Genomic DNA, 16,960 nt, shown 5'->3' with positions numbered 1-16,960 from the left:
TTGTGTTGATTCCATTACGCTCTGCAGCACTTCAAATCATTTTTCAAAACGAGCATAAAATACGAAGATAACATTACAATAATTTTTATTTTCAGATACGATCATAAAAAATATGACGTCACACGTCATAAAACTACAATACCTGTATTTTGCTTGTATTTTTGGCAAACACAACTGTTTCTTGCAGCTGCGTCGAGGCGAAGCGATGTGATGATTTATTACTTCAGTGATTCATGTAAGAAAATAATACGAACATCTGCAGGCTTTCGTGGTGATTCCATTACGATCTGCAGCACTTCAAATCATTTTTCAAAACGAGTATAAAATACGAAGCATTCTGGCAGGATTATTCAGATTATACCCAGTATATTGTAACTTCTAGACTATCGGGCACTTCAACGCTATGTCTCCTTATTTCTCGATGAGTTTTAAATGGATTATCTTCGCGAGCTTGTTAATTTTGGTGGTCATTCAAGAAGTTGTGGGTAAGTACAACAGCCAACTTGCTATTTTTACCGACTTTTTGTTAGAAAAGTGGAGTACCTAATATATTTGTTGCGATAGTGACAGTTGGGCCGGGGAGTGACTTTTATCTACGTTTTGGCGGTCTAGGACCGCGATTCGCTCATTCCCGCAAATTCAGGTTTCCTTATATAGGTAAGGTTTATATGTACAGCCGCGCCATACAGGGTGGCCCAAAAGTCAGGCTGCAAATTGGCAAAACCTAAAATCAATGACCTTGGTAAAATTTTCACGGAATTTTCAACACAAAAAATCGTTTACAATACCGCGTTAAAATCACATAAAAGCATGAGTAAGTATAGGGATAGTTAAAGTCTGAAATGCTGTGAAGATGCCTGTATAACTTTCAACCCATTATAAGACTCATCTCTTTTTCGAAAAAAAATAAAATAAAATGAAAGTCTCAATACCTGGCAAAAGATACTCATTACTTACCTACTAATCAAGAAATCACTTGAAAAAAAAACTTAGTCTTTCATAATAAAGAACGAAAAAACTTAAAATTAATTTGAATTACCAATAACTTAATTACTACCTATTGAAGAATGTTCTTTGCTTGAAATACTAATAAATTGGTCAAATAGGTAGGTATGTATTTCAAAACTCGAAAACATACTCGTACCATTGGATACATATATCACACGACTTTTCAGAATTTTTCAAAATTTTTCAAAATTTCGGATCCTTTTTTGGGGGCAGTTATGAACCTTGCATGGTTGAGCCCAAAAAATGCGTTCTTATTCATACTCAGCGACCTCGAAAACATAGGTACCATTAACCATTTGATATATCACTCGACCTATTTTCACGACTTTTTCAAATTTTTGGCTCCCTATTTAAGGCACAGAGGGATATTGAGGGGTTGGACTGAAATAATAAGTTCACATTCGTACTCAGCGACCTCAAGAACATACCATTCGATATATCGTTCGACTTATTTTCAAGATTTTTAAAAATTTTGACCCTCTTCTTGGGGTACAACGGGACATTGAGGGGTTGGACTCAAATAATAAGTTGACATTCGTACTCAGCGACCTCAAAAATATACCATTTGATATATCACTCGACTTTTCACGATTTTTCAAAATTTTGACCCCCTTTTTGGGGCACAGAGGGCCTTTGAGAGGTCGGACCCAGAAAATAAGTTAATTTTCGTATTCAGCGACCTCGAAAACATACTATTCGATACATCACACGTCCAGATTCGTTTTTCAAATACATGATTCAGTTGTGTGTTACTTGAAAAATCCAGCATCCTCCACCAACCCCTGAGGAGGGTTGACGACCAATCAACGGTGGTTTGATTAATAGTTGGGTAAGTAAAGTTTGTAAAAAAAATTTGAAGGAAAATGAGTGATATTAGGTAGTAACTTTGATTAATTTATTGAAATAACCGAAACACCTACTCTTTCCATCCCCTTTTTTAGACACCCCCTTTGCGGGACGGGTATCGAGCGTAGTATCGAATTGTCGAGAATTTGAAGGGGAACATTTTTAGTCATGGTAGTTTTTCTCGTAAATATAATATTTGCGGTGTAAATCGCAAAAAACGTAAATCGGAACCGGTTTTAGTCCCCTAAAAAATGTAGCTCCAGGGGTAGGAGGGTCGGGTTTTTTCTGGTAGTTCAGGGAGTCCATCTGATCACATTCCTGAAGAAAAAATTGATGTGCCAATTTTTTCCTTTTTGAAATCGCTATTCCTGAATTTAACGTAAATAGCGTATTTCATCTCGAGAAATAAATTTAGATAGAAATAAAATAACGCAGCCAATAAAAATATTCATCGTATTTTGAGAATACGAAACCATTACGAAACGGATCGAGATGAATTTTGCATGAACAAAAAACAGTTTCATCGTATCAGCGAGAAAAGTGAAATTATTAATTTGTTAATTTACCTATAAACTTAAAAGGGGTTTAATGAAACTGCATGAGAATGATTAGGCCTGTGCTATTTCTTTTAGGTAGTTTTGTTTTTGTAACAACTATTGTCGATTACCTAGTCTGTTTTGCAATTTTTAAAATCGTATAGAAATAATAATTGTACAATACTTTTATGCTTACAGGTCCAGAGGAAACTGGCTGTAAGAAACCTACATACTTACTTGATAATTTACCTATAAACCTAATAAATTATAATTATCAACAAAACATATTGAAATAACCAACTTGCATATTCTTTTTTTTGCAGGGGTTGTATTAACTGATGGTAAGAATTTCTTTTTAAGTATTGGAAGTGCATTATTCATGACGAAAGGGAATGGTTTAAAAGAGCATTAATGACAGAATTGAATTCAAAAAGCCTGAAAATTGAGTCTTACTGGTACCTACCTAGTACCTACTTAAATATACGACGGATATTGAGATTTTTCGCAAGATTTTTCGTAGAAAGAATACAACTAGGTACCTATTATGTATAATGTTAAACTCGGCTTTGACATTATGGATGCCTATTAAAGGAATTTTTGGTGATCCGTTCTGGCTCGGATCCTGAAATGAACTCCAAAAACAGTAATATGCTAGATAGAAAGGGTCAAAATTTGTGAGCCATTTATATTTTGAATTGTTTTTCGCTCAATCATTTACAAATCAAGAAATTTTCACTACTTAGTTCAAAAAATTCTCGCACGACTTTGGTTTTTGGAGTACGTGGTATAAATGATTCCCACTTAACGAGAATTGTTCTCTCAATTTTTTTCAACTGGGTTCCCCTACAAAACCAAAAACAATCCAATTAATCATCGTGCATAGATCCAAGCTTTTGCCATTTCTTGGACAACTATAGGGTGTTTTGTAAATCTCCAACATTTGTGAACGAAATACTTACTTGTTAGGCACTTGATTAGTCAAAAGTTTATTATCAAAACCCGAGCTTCAGATATTTTTTTTAAGCAGATACATAAATAAATATCTATCTCTCAACAAATAAGAAAGAATAATTTTACATTATTATCTAATACATATCTATTATAAATTTTTCATTCTTGTAGGTAAAGGCGGAGCAATGCAGTATGAACGAAAATGACGACGATAGGTACAGTAAAATATGCCTTTTCTCACTCAAGAAAATCTTCCTCTTACCACCAGTACCACGAGCCTATTGCTGTAAATATTAGAAATTATTGTTAAATCTATTATTTTAATATCTCAACAAGCTACAAATAAATCTTTATCGGCCGATTTTCAACATTTTTATCTTATAAGACATTTTTTTGACAATGTGTAAGGAGCAGATATGCCTTAACTCCGTAGAGAGGTAGGACAATAACCTCTCGTCGGAGGTTATATTGTAACCCCTCTTTCGAAGAAGTTTAACGTACTTCTCCTACATTTCCGGGGACCAAGGTAAGGTGTACAAATACTTCCTAGTGTCGGTCGCTCCAAGCTCCGACACATACCCTTGAACTTTCGACTATATAACCCATTGCATAAACCAGATGAAGGATTCTGAATTCTTGTTAATAAGTTCGTATAATGAATCTCTGACAGTCTGCTTCACAGGCTGGACTTAGAATATTTTCCAAAAAAGTACAATGTTAATGTAAATTCTCTCACTAAGTATGAGCCCCCTTAAGGATGGTTCTGTGCTTCGTTTCAGTAATCGCGAGTGTTAATTCGATGTTCGGTTCCTACCCTCAGTAATTATCGCCGATTAATCCCTAAAGGATCTAATCCGCTAGCTTTTTTATGTAACCCACTGCGAGGTTAATATGTTTTGTATTTTAACATTAATCATGTTACCTATGTCGATTAATTAATGAAATTTTGGAGAATACCTCATTCGATCCGGATCTTGAGGAATTTGACCCCTGGCAAAGTGTATTTACCACCAATACCCTGCGACGTGCTTAGTATGAGTAGCACCCTGACGATCAGGGAATGTGTACAGTGTTGAGGCAGGAGATGTATCCTAAATCCTGTCCGGGTTGCATTTGCCCGATCAAATTAAGGTAAAATGAATCATCCCCTTTATTTGATATGCTTAATCTTTTCTAAGTTTTAACTAACTTTTCAAGAAATAACTACAAAATCTGCTTAACTACTAGTTTAGTGTAGCATTAGGTTAATCATACCTATTTTAGATTAATTATGACTTAGAACCCCACAATTAATACAAGTACGCAATTGTTTTATATCAAATAATACAATTTATAAAACAATTGTCTTGTATTTTATTTCCACACGATAATAAGAAATTGTATGTGTATAAAGGGTATTTGTAACGATCAGTACAAGCACTTATTGAGCTAGCATGGTGCACGAAAATAATCCCTTAGGAATATTTATCAGAAAATCCATAGGTAGTAAGTATTATTATAAACCCACCAGATAGTCTTTCTCACCTATATCACCTTACCCCGATCATTACCATTATCACTCTATCAAATGATGGCAAGAACAGGACTCCTTGACAACTTTGGCAGAAAAAACATATTTTTACAATATTACCAAAAATTGACCCTGTTTGAAAATTGTGCCAAAAATGGAACACTTCTTGACTAAGAATTCTGCGAGAAATTAATGCTATCAGACATTTTTTTTCAAAATTGACACTTTTCGTCAGCTTATTAAAAATTGAAACTCTGACAATTTTGACATAAAACCGGAAATTTTTTGACAATTTTTACATCAAAAATTTTGACAAAAATGGACACTTTTTGACAATTGTGCCATAAATGGACATTTCATGACTATATTTTCCCCAAAAAATTGACATTTTTTGAAAACTCTTCCAAAAATCGATACTCTCTGACAATTTGACAAAAAAAAATGGAAATCATTTGACAATTTAACAAAAATGGAATCTTTTTGACAATTGTGGTAAATTTTCCGACCAGGTTTACAAAATCACTCAAATATGGCCACTCCTTGGTGAATCTATCACCAAAAAGTTACTAGGGTAGAAAATATGACTTTTGTACGTATGTTCTGGTGAATCCTGGTGACTTCTGGTGAATCATGCAGTCACCAAGATTCACCAGAAGTCATCAAGTGTGCAAAATTGCTCAAATATGGCCACTGCTCGGTGAATTTGTCACCAAAAAGTCATCAGAGGATGAAATGTGACTTTTCTATTTTCTGGTGAATCCTGGTGATTTCTGGTGAATCAGTCACCCGGATTCTCCAGAAGTCATCAAGTGTGCAAAATTGCTCAAATATGGCCACTGCTTGGTGAATCAGTCACCAAAATTCACCAGGTGTATAAAATTGCTTAAATATGGACACAGTTTATTGAATCTGTCACCAAAAAGGCACCAGGGTGTAAAAATATGATTTTTCTGTGTTCTGGTGAATCCTGGTGACTTCTGGTGAATCAGTCACCAAGATTCACCAGAAGTCATCACGTGTATGAAATCGCTCAAATATGTTCACTACTTTGGTGAATCTGTCACCAAGAAGTCACCAGAGGATGAAATGTGACTTTTCTATGTTCTGGTACTTCTGGCGAATCCTTGGTGACTTCTGGTGAAATTTGAATGTGTCACCAGAAGTCACCAGATATTGAAACCAGATTTCTATGGTCAGGAAAGATATTGTGGTGATTATTTCATCATAAAGTCACCTTTAAAAAAGTTGAAAACTCACTTGGTACTCACCTTGAGACACTCAAAAAAAACTTTCAAAGACTCTTGGGACATCCTTGTGATTTTTTCTACATAAGTTCACCTGGAAAAAAAGTCCAAATCCCACTTGGAGACAAATTCTCCAGAAGTCACCAGGAAACTCACTTCATGACTTCTGGCGAATCTGGCACCAGAAGTCACCAGGATTCACCAAGGAGTCACCAGACACTCAAAAAAAATTTCAAAAGCTCTGAGGACATTCTCATAATTTTTTCAACATAAATTCGCTTTTAAAAAAATCGAAAACTCACTTGGTGACTTCTAGTGAATCTATTACCATGTCACCAGAAGTCACCAGAATTCACCAAGGAGTCGAAAAGACTCCTTGGTGGTTTCACTAAGGAGTTACCAGACACTTAAAAAAATTTTCAAAGACTCTGAGGACATTCTAGCAATTTTTTCAATAGAGGAGAAGGTACAAATAGGTATGGACCCCCTCTAGCTTTTTGGCTTTAAAGGGTAGAAAAAATTATCAAATTTTTTTTTCGAGTATACCATTTCAAAGGCCAAAGACTCTAGTATATTGTGTAAAAAAATTATTTTTTTTGTTGAAAACTCACGGAGAAATTTGAAATTTAGAAAAGTGACACAAAATGGTACAAATATGATCTCGGGTACAAATATGGACCCCCCTCAAAAAATGAATAAAAAGTTCAGAAAATTGAACAAAAATTTATTTAAAGATGTTTTTCGATGCTTTGGATTTGTCTTCTTTATCAATAACACATTTTTCGGTATTCTAAAAACCATTGAATCAAAATTAGACGAAAAAAAATTTAGGGGTCCATATTTTTACCCATGCAAAAAATTGGCCAAGTTTATGAAAAATGAAAAAATTATGGTTCCATTTTGACACTTTGGACTTGTCTTCTTTGTTAATAACACTTTTCTCGATATTCTAAAAAATATTGAATAAGAATTAGGTAAATAAATTTAGGGGTCCATATTTATACCCATGCAAAAAAATCGGCTCAGTTTATGAAAAATGAAAAAAATTATGAAAATCAGTTGAAGTACAGACAAATATGAAAGTATATTTTGAAAGTACACATTGTAAGCTACTTACTTTGCTAATAATTTTTTTCCAAACTTTATTGGAAGTTGATGAATTACTGAATGAAAAACTTGTAAAATTTTCCATTGGCAAGAAAATAATGCGCAAAAAAAAACAATTGCTGATGAGAGACACCCAAGTTTGCATGGATCCGAAATAAGTACATGGGTCATCGATACTACACTACCTACTAGTATAATTTTTAGCCCTTGCAAAAAAGTACAACTTGTTCATAGTCATCAGCAAGTTGTTTATAATTGTTAACAACTTGTTAATCTAATAAACAACTTGTTTTCAGGAGTAGTTGTAAAGAAGCAAGTTTTTTATAGTTGTTAACAACTTGTTAATCTAATAAACAACTAATTGTTTGCAGGAGTAGTTGTAAATGAAGCAAGTTGTTTATAGTTGTTAACAACTTGTTGATCTAACAAACAACTTGTTTTCAGGAATACCTAGTTGTAAATGAATAAGTATTCAACGACTTGAAACAACTAATCAATCCGACAAACTAGTTGTTCTTTGGAAGTTGTTGAGATTGTTAAGAGAATTCACAACTTGTAACTAAGTACTAATTAGATGAATCAACAACTTGTAACAACTTAAGTAATCTGATGAACTACTTGTGAGTAAAGGTATTTATTCATTGAGATTTTGTAAAACAACTTTTCGTTTTCTCATATCTTATTACTTATAGTTAAAGGTATATTTGGGTGCTAAAAAATTGTTAAAATCATGAATACAGTAAAACATTATGCTCTAAAATAACAGTGATATAAATTACATCTAGGAATACGTACATACAACAGGCTACAAAATTAATCTCTTTCCAAGCAATGAAGTGTAAAACATATTGTTTAAAAAATTGATGAAATTTTAATAAAACAAGGCGAAATTTTATGAAAAAGTGTTCACAACATGTTGAAATAATGCTCAAACACAAGAAAAAACCATTAAAAATCTATCAAAATTAACATGAACACAAAAAATGTATTCAGAATTGAGAAAAATGTAGAAAAACTTACAAGTCTTCATGAGTAACAACAACTTGTATCATCATTAGTACCTAAGATGTCAACAGGGGGTGGTGGCTGAGTGGTCTAAATGGTTTGGAATAGTAGGCTAGTGATCAGGAAGACAAGGGATCGAATCCCACTCAGGTCAAAAAAATTTTTTCCCTGGAAAAATTTTCTTAGGCAAGGTTTGTCAAGTTTCATACTTATAGTAATGGAAAAGAATAGATTCAGACATTATTTCACATATTTTCATATTTTAAAATCCATTTTCCGAATCAACTGAACAAGTCTTCAGAACAACTTGTTACTTGAACAAGTCTTCAGAACACCTTCGAATTTACAACTTGTCACATGAACAACTTGATTACAAGTTGTACTTTTTTGCGAGGGAGTACCCAGCATGACCGTAGCGCTAGTGGTTATACACTAAACCATGGGGGGTCCATATTTGTACCTGGGTCCATAATTGTACCTTCTCCTCTATCAATTTACCTTCAAAAAAGTCGAAAACTCAATAGGTGACTTCTGGTGAATGTGTCACCAGAAGTCACCAAGATGCACCAAGGGGTCACCAGACACTCAAAAAAACAAATTTATTGTAATTTATACTATACATTTTTCTCAGTGTGTGTAGCATATTGAAACTCCCCCTCCCTTGATGGCAAAACCTCTCAAAAAATGTGATTTTTGGGATTTTCTCCAAAAACATGGCTTGCCTAGGAATGAAAGAAGAAAAAGCGATCATGAGCAACCTGCGAAAAGTTTACAAAAAAAAAGGGTTTTCTTACTCAGACCTCCTACAACTTTTCAAAAATTTTATATCGCTTCTTCCCAGGATACGAGACATCATTGAATACTATAAACATAAGTCCTACAGGGTGTCCACTCATTTCTGGAAATTATCATCTTCTGAGTTTTTCATGTTTTCCAGACCTGATTTTCCTATTTTTCCAAACCTTTCTTTTTTCAAAATAATAACACTGTATTTTTGAAAATACACATATACCTCCTTTGCATTTAAAAAATCACGTTTTTCATTTCGTTCGGTTCCAAGACCAAACTAAATGAAATTACCCCAGCTTCGCGAGGGAAATGTTTTTCAAAATAAATACAATAGAACTATGCATGTACTATACTAGAATTTAAGAATTGCAGATGAACATTTTCAAAAAATTCCCTGAGTTTCCAGGGTTTTCAGGTTTTCCAGAAGTGTGAATACCCTGTACTATCAAATAAATTAGGAAAAAGATGCGGAGGACAACAAAATAGACTCGAAGCATGGGTGTCTGAAGGGCTCAGATGGATAAATTTAAACAGCAGTATCGACGGAACAACAATATGATCAAGGAATATGATGCTTATCGCTGCTGCGTTGTTTGAAACAATTGAAGCGATTTCATATCTTCACTGATTCATACCTCAGCATCCTGGCCTACTAGTAAGTCACATGTGACAAGGGCACAGGTGAATAAATGCCTGACCGCATCAATCAATAGTTGTGACATCAAAACGTTGAAGAAATCTACTTGTTTGTAGCAACATTTAATTTTTCGTAAATTCTGTGAAAAAAAGACGCAACCACGATTACATTACAATAATCTTTATTTTCCGATACGATCATAAAAAAAATGACGTCACACGTCATATAACTACAATACCTATATTTGCTTGTATTTTTCGGCAAACCTGCGTCGAGTGACACAAGCGAAGCGATGTGATGATTTACTTATTACTTCAGTGATTCATGTACGAAAATAATACGAACATCTGCAGGTTTTCGTGTTGATTCCATTACGCTTTGCAGCACTTCAAATCATTTTCCAAAACGAATATAAAATACGAAGCACTCTGGCAGGAGTATTCAGATTATATCCATCATATTTTGACTTCTAGACTATCGGGCACTTCAACGCTATGTCTCCTTATTTCTCGATGAATTTTGAATGGATTATCTTCGCGAGCTTGTTACTTTTTGTGATCATTCAAGTAGCTGCAATACAGGGTAAGTACTACAGCCTACTTGTTGAGTTTTGTATTTGTTGCGATAGTGACAGTTGGGCCGGGGAGTGACTTTTCTTTACGTTTTGAGGGTCTGGGACCACGGTACGCTCATTCCCGCAAATTCTGGTTTCCTTATTTGGAGGTTTACCCTAGTAGCACAATCGACAAATTATTGTAAAAGAAAATCGAAAATCTGTCAAAATCCGTGTAAAAAGAACACATCTAATGTATATGTTACCATTAATGCGTTTCAGTTATTTCATACATTACCTGAGAAAGTGTGAAATTGAACTTTTTCTATACTTTACCAGTTATTTCATACATACACGGAAACTGCATGAGAATGATTGGGCGTATGCTATTTCTTTATGTTTATGGATAGTTTTGCTTTTATAACAACTATTTGTCGATTACCTTGTCTGTTTTGCATTTTTTTAAATTTTTTAAAATCGTATAGAAATAATAATTATTGTACATACAATACATTTATGCTTACAGGTCCAGGTGGCGGTGGTACCTGTAAGAAACCTACATAATAATTTACCATAAACCTAATAAATTATAATTATACATAATTCTTTTTTTTTTTGCAGGGGTTAAAATAACTGATGGTAAGAATTTATTTTTAAGTACTGGAAGTGTACTTACCTATTATTGATGACGAAAGGGAATGGTTTGAAAGAGCATTAATGTCAGAATTGAATTCAAAAAGCCTGAAAATTGAGTCTTCCTGATACCTACTTAAATATACGACGAATATTGAGTTTTTTCGCAAGATTTTTCGTAGAAAGAATACAACTAGGTACCTATGTATTATGCATAATGTCAAACTCGGCTTTGATATTATGGATGCCTATTAAAGGAATTTCTGGTGATCAGTTCTGGCTCGGATCTTGAAATGAACTCCAAAAACAGTAATGTGCTGGCGATAGAAAGGGTCAAAATTTGTGAGCCATTTTTATTTTGAATTGTTTTTCCCTCAATCATTTACAAATCAAAAAATTGTCACTACTTAGTTCAAAAAATTCGCGCATGAGTATGCGATATAAATGATTCCCACTTAACAAGAATTGTTCTCTCAATTTTTTTCATACTGAGTCCCCCTACGAAACCAAAAACCATCCAATTAATCATCGTGCATAGATCCAAGCTTTTGCCATTTCTTGGACAATTATAGGGTGTTTTGTAAATCTCCAACATTTGTGAACGAAATACTTACTTACTTGTTAGGCACTTGATTAGTCAGAAGTTTATCATCGAAACCCGAGCTTCAGATATTTTCGAGTAGATACATAAATAAATATCTATCTTTCAACTAATAAGAAAGAATAATTTTACGTTATTATCTAATATCTATTATACATTTTTCATTTTTGTAGGTAAAGGCGGAGAAATGTGGGTTCAACGATAATGACGACGATATGTAGGTACAGTAAATTATACCTTTTCACGTAATTAATCACGCACGCAAGTATTCATTATTTTCTCACTCAAGAAGATTCTCCTCTTACCACTAGTACCACGAGCCTATCGATGTAAATATTATAAATTATTGTTAAAATTCAAGTATTATTTTAATATCTCAATAAGATACCTAAGGTACAAATAAATCTTTATCGGCCAATTTTTCAACATTTTTATCTTAAAAGAAATTTTTTGACAATCATGGCAAGAACAGGACTACTTGACAACTTTGGCGGGAAAACAACATATTTTTACAATATATTACCAAAAATTGTCTCCGTTTGACAATTCTGCCAAAAATGGAACACTTCTTGACTATGAATTTTGCGAGAAATTAACGCTTTCAGACAAATTTTTCAAAATTGACACTTTTCATCAACTTTACAAAAATTAAAACTCTGACCATTTTGACATAAAACCGGAAATTTTTTTGACAATTTGACTAAAATAACGCTTTTTGACAACTTTTACATCAAAAATTTTGACGAAAATTGACACTTTTTGACAATTGTGCCATAAATGGACATCTCGTGACTACGAATATATTTTCTCCCAACAATTGACATTTTTTGAAAACTCTTTCAAAAACCGATACTCTCTGACAATTTGGCAAAAAAAAAAAATGGAAATCGTTTGGCAATTTTACAAAAATGGAAACATTTGACAATTGTGGTAAAATGGGTAATTCGCGACTATTTTGCCATAAATTGACGCTTTATGGCATTTTCCCCATCAGCTGTACAAAATCACTCGAATATGACCACTCCTTGGCGAATCTGTCACCAAAAAATCACTAGGGTATTAAATATGACTTTTCTATGTTCTAGTAAATCATAGTGACTTCTGGTGAATTAGTCACCAAGATTCACCAGGTGTACAAAATCGCTCAAATATGGCAACTGCTTGGTGAATCTGTCACCAAAAAGTCACCATGAGGATAAAATTTGACTTTTCTATGTTCTGATGAATCCTGGCGACTTCTGATGAATTATAGTCACCAGGTGTACAAAATCGCTCAAAAATATGGCCAGTGCTTGTTGAATTTGTCACCAAAAAGTCACCAGAGGGTAAATGATGACTTTTCTATGTTCTGGTGAATCCTGGTGACTTCTGCTACATCAGTCACTCACCAGACGTCACCAGGTGTACAAAATCGCTCAAATATGGCCAGTGCTTGGTGGATCTGTCACCAAAAAGTCACCCAGGTATATGAAATATGACTTTTCTACGTTTCGACGAATCCTGGTAACTTCTGGTGAATCAGTTACCAAGATTCACCAGACGTCACCAGGTGTACAAAATTGCTCAAATATGGCCAGTGCTTGTTGAATTTTTTACCAAAAAGTCACCAGGCTTTAAAATATGACTTTCCTATGTTCTGGTGAATCCTGGTGACTTCTGGTGAATCAGTCACCAAGATTCACCAGAAGTCACCCAGGACCCAGGTGCAGTGTTGTCATAACGATATTCATAACGTAACAAAAAAACGAAAAAACGGAAAAAACCGGAATTTTTTCCGTTATAATAACGTAACGATAAACGAAAACGAAATTTGTTGCAGAAGAAACCGTAACGAAATTATAACGTTACAAAAAATATTAATGCTATAACGAAACGGAAAACGAAAAAAATTCCGTTATTTTTTCCGTTTTTTTTTCACTTTTTTCTTCAATTTTTTGGGAAAAATGATTAAAAAAATAAATGATTGATCAATAAAAAATTGAAAAAGTTAACTTTTTCAATTTTCAAACTATTTGAAAATTGAAAAATACTGTACTTGAAATGTTGAAAATGAAATTGATGTAAAAATTTATGAGCAGAAAAATACACATGTATCGAAAAATCAAGGTGTCTGACAGGTCCTATCCTATACTCGCCCCATTAGTCCTACTGAACTCCTACTTTTTTTTCAATAGGTGAGACTTTTTTTTCAAATTTTAAATTTTTCCCCCTTTTAACGGAATTTTGAACAAACTTTGTAGAAAAGGTCTCATTTTTGACTTTTTTAGATTTTGAATCACACATAAATGAGAGCTTTTGCCATCGCTTCGCTCCCGCTATTTAGGTACACTTTAGGTATACTGACCAACCTTGTACTTTTTTCAGTTTTTTTCAGAGAAACCCCCCCATTTGGGCATTTTTGTGCTATAACGAAAAACGAAACGAAATAACGAAATAACGGAAAAGCAAAATGATGTAATAACGTTAAACGAAAAACATAACGTAACGGAATTATCTGTGCAACGAAATAACGGAAAAATAACGTAACGAAAAATTTCACAAATCTGAAACGAAACGATATAACGTAACGAAAAAAAAAATTTCGTTATGACAACACTGCCCAGGTGTATGATGTCGCTTAAATATGGACACAGCTTATTGAATCTGTCACCAAAAAGGCAACAGGGTGTAAAATACGACTTTTCTGTGTTCTGGTGAATCCTGGTGACTTCAGGTGAATCAGTCACCAAGATTCACCAGAAGTTGAAAGCTCTACCTTTTACCGTTCTAAAGTTCTTGAAGATAAAAGTTGCGGAAAATGGTCTGCAATCAACACTAAGTGACTGATAACAGTGATAACACAATATGAACACTTTCCGCAAGTTTTCCATACCATTTTCTCCTATTTTTCCAAACCTTTTTTTTTCAAAATAATAACACCGTATTTTTAAAACTACACCTCCTTTGCATTGAAAAAAAAACACGTTTTTCAATAGGTACGTTTGGTTCCAAGACCGAATTAAATGAAATTAGCCGAACTCCGCAAGGGAAATGTTTTCCAAAATAAGTAAATACAATAGAACAATGCATTTAAGAATTACAGATGAAGTTTTCAAAAAATTCCCCGACTTTTCCAGGTTTTTCAGGTTTTCTAGAAGTACGTGAATACCCTGGACCTAATATCAAATAAATTAGAAAAAAGATGAGGAGGACAACAAAAAACTCAAAGCATGGGTGTCTGAAGGGCTCAGATGGATAAATTAAACAGTTGTATCGACGGAACAACAACATGATCAAGGAATACCTATGTTGAAACAGTTGAAGCGATTTCATAACTTCACTGATTCATACCTTAGAATCGTGGCCTACTCGTGAATCACATGTGTGAAGGACACAGATGGATAAATTACATGCCGTATCAATCAATAGTGACATTAAAACATTGTAGAAATCTAAAATTGTTTCTTGCAGTTGCGTCAAGTGAAACAAGCGAAGCGATGTGATGAGTTATTACTTCAGTAAATTCACGTACGAAAATAATACGAACACCTGCAAACTTCGTGTTGATTTGATTTCGCTCTGCAAAATCAGGTTTCAATACGAGCATAAAATACAAAGAATTCTGGCAGGAGTATTCAGATTATACCCACCATATTGTGACTTCTAGACTATCGGGCACTTCAACGCTATGTCTCCTTATTTCTCGAAGAATTTTAAATGTATCATCCTCGTGAGCTTGTTAATTTTTGTGATCATTCAAGAAGTTGTGGGTAAGTACATACAACAGCCGATTTGTTATTTTTACCGACTTTTTGTTAGAAAAGTGGAGTACCTAACATATTTGTTGCGATAGTGAAAGTTGCATGGGCCAGGGGATGACTTTTCTTTACATTTTGAGGGTCTGGGATCACGATACGCTCATTCCCGCAAATTCAGGTTTCCGTGTTTGAGGTTTATATATACAGGGTGGCCCAAATGTCAGGCTGCAAACCTTGTTTTGTTTTACCTACTTCAGTACATTTTTCTTTTCTTTTTTTTTGGGGGGGGGAGCATTACTTTTTTTCTCTGTTTTTATTTCAATTTTCAAATACATATTTCAATTTCCTTCATTTCATTTTTTGTTTTTTAACGATTGAGTTTTTTTCTGAAGTGTCAGCTATACGTTTTTATTTTTACATTTTCTTTTCAATTGTTTCCTCGTTGGTTTCGTTTTGATCTGATTTCTTTTGCTTTCATTCGGTTTTTTCAAGATTGATGCGGTTTCAATGTAGATTTTGTTTAATTCATTAATTTTTTTTCCTTTCTTTTATTCCTTGTGCATTTATTTTCCATTACTTTTCGTTCTTTGTTTCATGACTTTTACCTCACTTTTCATTTTCGTCGATTACCTAGTCTGTTTTGCAATTTTTTAAATCGTATAAAACTATAATAATTGTACAATACTTTTATGCTTACAGGTCCAGAGGAAACTGGCTGTAAGATACCTACATACTTAATAACTTACCTATAAACCTAATAAATTATAATTTTCAACAAAACATATTGAAATAACCAACTTGCATATTCTTTTTTTTGCAGGGGTTGTATTATCTGATGGTAAGAATTTCTTTTTAAGTATTGGAAGTGTATTACTTATTGATGACGAAAGGGAATGGTTTAAAAGAGCATTAATGACAGAATTGAATTCAAAAAGCCTGAAAATAGAGTCTTACTGGTACCTACTTACTTAAATATACGACGAATATTGAGCTTTTTCGCAAGATTTTTCGTAGAAAGAATAAAACTAGGTACCTATTATGTATAATGTCAAACTCGGCTTTGACATTATGGATGCCTATTAAAGGAATTTTTGGTGATCGGTTCTGGCTCGGATCTTGAAATGAACTTCAAAAGTAGGTAATACGTTAGCGATAGAAAGGGTCAAAATTTGTGAGCCATTTATATTTTGAATTGTTTTTCCCTCAATAATTTACAAATCAAAAAATTATCACTACTTAGTTCAAAAAATTCTCGCATGACTTTGGTTTTATAGAGTATGTGATATAAATGATTCCCACTTAACAGGAATTGTTCTCTAAATTTTTTTCAACTGGGCCCCCCTACGAAACCAAAAACCATCCAATTAATCGTCGTGCATAGATCCAAGCTTTTGCCATTTTTTGGACGATTATAGGGTGTTTTGTAAATCTCCAACATTTGTGAACGAAATACTTACTTGTTAGGCACTTTTTGATTGGTCAAAAGTTTATCATCGAAACCCGAGCTTCAGATATTTTCAAGCAGATACATAAATAAATATCAATCTCTCAACTAATAAGAAAGAATAATTTTACGTTATTATCTAATACATATCTATTATAAATTTTTCATTCTTGTAGGTAAAGGCGGAGCAATGCAGTATGAACGAAAATGACCACGATAGGTACGGTAAATTATACTTTTCTTACTCAAGAAGATCCTCCTCTTACCACTAGTACCACGAGCCTATCGATGTAAATATTAGAAATTATTGTTAATCTATTATTTTAATATTTATGTATTGTCAATAAGCCACAAATAAA

The 16,960-nt window shown here is 33.6% G+C and overlaps 3 long non-coding RNA genes across 3 annotated transcripts; all 3 read left to right on the top strand.

The window, feature by feature from the left end:
* The first annotated feature begins 240 nt into the window (after positions 1 to 240).
* LOC135844811 (uncharacterized) lies at positions 241 to 3,709 on the top strand. The gene is made up of 4 exons (XR_010558638.1): positions 241 to 485; positions 2,589 to 2,606; positions 2,714 to 2,731; positions 3,513 to 3,709. It is a non-coding gene; the product is annotated as an uncharacterized LOC135844811 (long non-coding RNA).
* Positions 3,710 to 9,934: 6,225 nt separating this feature from the next.
* Positions 9,935 to 11,827, top strand: LOC135844856 (uncharacterized). The gene is made up of 4 exons (XR_010558653.1): positions 9,935 to 10,215; positions 10,713 to 10,733; positions 10,808 to 10,825; positions 11,594 to 11,827. It is a non-coding gene; the product is annotated as an uncharacterized LOC135844856 (long non-coding RNA).
* Positions 11,828 to 14,428: 2,601 nt separating this feature from the next.
* On the top strand, positions 14,429 to 16,960 carry LOC135843927 (uncharacterized). The gene is made up of 4 exons (XR_010558414.1): positions 14,429 to 15,169; positions 15,857 to 15,874; positions 15,978 to 15,995; positions 16,778 to 16,960. It is a non-coding gene; the product is annotated as an uncharacterized LOC135843927 (long non-coding RNA).

Source organism: Planococcus citri, chromosome 4 (assembly GCF_950023065.1).
Source record: "Planococcus citri chromosome 4, ihPlaCitr1.1, whole genome shotgun sequence".
NCBI classification, from domain to species: Eukaryota; Metazoa; Arthropoda; class Insecta; order Hemiptera; family Pseudococcidae; genus Planococcus; species Planococcus citri.
The sequence above is the reverse complement of the archived record's forward strand: the minus strand, read 5'-3'. Positions and strand labels throughout refer to the sequence as shown.